The sequence below is a fragment of the Scyliorhinus canicula genome, chromosome 7 (genome assembly GCF_902713615.1).
Source record: "Scyliorhinus canicula chromosome 7, sScyCan1.1, whole genome shotgun sequence".
NCBI classification, from domain to species: domain Eukaryota; kingdom Metazoa; phylum Chordata; class Chondrichthyes; order Carcharhiniformes; family Scyliorhinidae; genus Scyliorhinus; species Scyliorhinus canicula.
Window position 1 is genome coordinate 147865169 of NC_052152.1, and position 4176 is coordinate 147869344.

The following is a 4176-nucleotide window of genomic DNA, read 5'->3' on the forward strand; positions in this document are numbered from 1 at the left end:
GCAGCAAGCAGACACACTGCTTCCAAGTTTCCAAGTGACAGCAACAGCAATCGGGTCACTCCTCCTCAACCTCCGCGGACCCAACCTGCCAGATAGTGTGCCCCTGGCCATCCCCCCCACCAGTTCCCCCCAACCCTCGCGGAAGCCCCCCCCAGCCAGCAGCACGGCTCCCACCTGATTGTGGCAGCGCTGGGCACAGTCCGCAGCCGCCACGCCAGACTCCCACATGGCTGAGACCACAAGTGAACTGTGCCATCAGGAACTCGGCCCATCGGGGCCGAGCATTGGGGGAGGGCCTTCAGGTGACACGCTGAGGCCGTCCCAACGGCGTGCAGCGCACGCCGCGATGATGCCATTTCGTAGGGGGCGGAGCATACAAACCTTGCGTCAAACAGGGGCCTCCCTCATTTTGGCTTCAAAGGGATTCTCCACCTGATGGTCAATTACGGAATCGGAGTTAAGGAATGGAGAATCCCGCCGTATAACTCAGGAAGCTTCTGCCACTGTTACACTAATAGTTACTCTGAAAGAATTAGAAGAAATAAAAGCACTTCTAACTTCAGCATAACTATTTAAAATACCCAGACCACACCTAACACAGCGCACCCCCACATACTGATTCCGCCACCCCCCCCCCCCCCCCCCCCCCCACCCACAGACTAATCACACAGTCCATGCTCCTACAGGATATTTCCAACAAATTTCTCTAACACCCCCCCCCCCCCCCATTGGATTTCTCCCCACCAGCCAACTTCCAGCCGCATGGAAATCCCCCCTACCCCACAACACACAGGCCCGACTCTAGGAACCCCCCTGACCCAACCCCCGCATCATCAGCTACCCCAACTGTCTCACGATCTGACCACCCTGACCCTCAGTCACATGAGACTCCCCCGCCTCCCCCCCAACCCACTAGCTCGACCCAAAGTCCATCCTACCACCCGACCCGGCCCATCAAGAACCCCTGATCTGACCACCGACCCCACTCCGGAAGTCCAAACGTCCAACTTACCCCCAAACCCCTGGCCCCCCTCACACCCCTGACTTGGTCTCTCCCCCCAGCAGAATAAAATGCAAGCCATTCTAACCTTGTGCATTCCTGTGGCCATTCCTGATATAAATCTGAAGCTCCTGAGGCCAGAGATTTTACCAGGTCTACCAAATCTTTTCTTCTGAACAGATCCACAACACCTATTGGATGATGGATAATGGAATTACTATTTGTTCCAAGCTGCTACTTCTGATTATTTCACAAATTGGCTTTGAAATGTAAGAGCAGAATGATTAAGGCAAAACAACTTTGCCTGTTGTACATACAGGGTAAGGTGGTAGGATGGCTCCCCTTTTCCTCCACCCCTCCACTGACCTGAATGGGGTTAATTGATATTTTTGTTGTGCAGGTTCCTTTAGTCAACAGTGACCATACCATGATAGAATTCCTCATTCGGATAGAAATTGAAATAGTCCGAATGAAAACTTAGTCCTAAACCTAAACAAAGGGAACAACAAAGATTTGAGGAATGAGTTGGCCAAGGTATTTTGCGGAGCTTGATTAAAAGGCATGACAGTAGATAGGCAACAGCTAAGATTTAAATAACAAATTTAAAATGGGGCTTGCGAGGATCTGATGGGTATTTCTTTTTCACATTGCCAGCAAACCAGAGTTACCACTGGTGTTAAAATAGTGCTGAATGTAGTGCAGCGTGCAAGAAGCAAAAATAAACTAGGTCAAAACTGCAGTCCTTTAGCCAGAACAAAAGGAAGACTTAAGAAATCATGAATTGCAACGTAAGTCTGCACATAATCCAATTTATATTTCACTTTTTTTCAAAGCATACTTTATTGTTCTTTTAAATTTTGTTGAAGTACCCATGGGAAATGAAACACCAATTTGGCCACGTCAAGTAAAATTGCAACCTTGTAAAGGTGCCTTTTTTCAGAAGACTGACCACAGAGCCCACATTCACATGCCCCATATCTGAGATGTACCTTTTTAAGATACAGAAGAAAATGCAAGCCATTCTAACCTTGTGCATTCTTGTGGCCATTCCTGATATAAATCTGAAGCTAAATGAAAATTTATCTCTTGAGGCCAGGGATTTTACCAGGTCTACCAGACCGATTGTTAGGATCCCTGTGGAGACCAATTGCATGAAAGAAACAAACTGCCAAAGCAATGCCACTGGAAAAACTCAATAGACAAGATTGCACTTTTATTAAATTTACTATGGCAATCACGCAAAAAACAACATAAATTAAACATGAACTAAAAGGCAAACTATATTCAATAGAAATGCTTTCAATAACTGCCCTTGTAGTGGAGGTATGAATACTCAGGAGTTTATGACTCAGTGGCTCGTTCATCAAACAGAAAGTTCTTGGGTATATGGCTGTCATCCCATCTGGTGAATGTGGTTGAGCTAGTGCAGATGTTATTGGCTCAGCAATGAGTGCATACTGATGGCATTACCACCCCGCAGGACTTCTGAGACGATGACCTTGTCCTGTCAAGAGAAGTCATGTATATTACTCAGACAGTGAATGCCAAAAATGTTCAGCTTTGTCTCTTTCCCAGCACGTGCTGCCCAGGTTTCACCACGATAAAGGAATGCGCTGAGGATGCAGGCTTGTCGACATGGTGTTCTGTCGGCTTCACTGTAATGAGCTCTCTATTGTCAATGATAGGATGGTTCAAAATGTGTTCCTTCTAACTGCCTCTCAACTCAATCAGAGCCAGTTAACCTCATGCGTATTTATGTTCCAACACTGCATCACTGCAAAGGTGAAAGGCCAGTTCTATGCGGAGCCTGGTTAATGAGTGCCAGGGCATGTCAAACATGCTGATGGGCCTGTACACTGTGTGTCTGGGGGCCTTACCTTCTCCATGTTCTTCTGAAGCTTTAGCCTGGAGTCAGTTTCCATGTGTTATTATGGGAAGGCACATCTGAGGACTTGCCGATGGAGAGGCTATGTCTTGATAGAAGCAGATTTACAAATTTGATTCTCTGTAAACTAATAATAATTATCTTTCTAATTGTCACTAGTAGGCTTACATTAACACTGCAATGAAGTTACTGTGAAAAGCCCTTAGTCGCCACATTCCAGCGCCTGTTCGGGTACATAGAGGGAGAATTCAGAATGTCCAATTCATTGAACAAGAACATCTTGCAGAACTTGTGGGAGGAAACCTGAGCATCCAGGGTAAACCCACGCAGACACGAGGAGAACGTGCAGACTCCACACAGACAGTGACCCAAGCGGGAATCAAACCTGGGACCCTGGCGCTGTGAAGCAACAGTGCTAACCACTGTGCTACCATGCCACCCAGCTAGTAGTGTAAGTTAGCTGAAAATAAGAAACAAATTAGCACACAAAAGCAGAAATCATGCTAACATTCTTCATCCACACCCTAAATTCTTTGCATTGCCTATGGACCCAAGGTTTGTGAATCCTTGCCTTGTTGAAGCCTGGTGTATTCTGGTCTCTGTCGCAGGGCAAAACAGCTGATGCAACAAAAATTAGTCCCTCAAATATCTTGGGCATCATTCTTACCTCTGGTAGAGTTCAAATGTTCTTTGTCATGCAGAATCTGATCACAAATAGCCTCCAACAACCACTTCACTCCTTTGAGTTCCATAGATAATATTATCACCAACTAGGTACAGTTCTGACGAACCTCCTTCACTTGGGTCACAGCAGCTCTGAGTGCATTGCTTTCCCAGAGTCATCTCCAACAAACCACTCAATAACACAATGGCACACTGGTTAAAAAGAAAACTCTTCAGTCTGCCTTGACTACTCACACAGCTTTTTAGTTTCAGTCTTTTCAGCTGACTCACACAGACTGCTTCACAGCCACTGCTTCACAATCACTATCCTATTTTGGCCATTGGTTGAAGATCTCCCAGCCTTATTTATTCTTCCTAATCAGCTTCCATTTCCCTGGCTACAAAAGGCACAGGTTCATTTCTCAAAAGTCTGATATCACAGACCGCAGGTCCAATTAACAAGCCCCACCCAGAAACCAGGAACTTTAGTTTCTGGTTCAGTCAGATTGTCTCAAGAACAAAAACACATACAGGCTTTGAAACTCCAGTCAATGCAGACCACATTATAGTGTGATTCATCACTGTGGGTTCATGTAATCCTAACATTTAAGACAGTTCCTGTACCATG

At 46.0% G+C, this 4176-nt stretch overlaps 1 long non-coding RNA gene across 1 annotated transcript; it reads right to left on the reverse strand.

Moving 5' to 3' along the window:
• Positions 1-2196: 2196 nt before the first annotated feature.
• LOC119969449 lies at positions 2197-3938 on the reverse strand. Its single transcript, XR_005461366.1, has 2 exons — positions 3553-3938; positions 2197-2504 (listed from the first exon to the last, which is right to left on the reverse strand). It is a non-coding gene; the product is annotated as an uncharacterized LOC119969449 (long non-coding RNA).
• Positions 3939-4176: the final 238 nt, after the last annotated feature.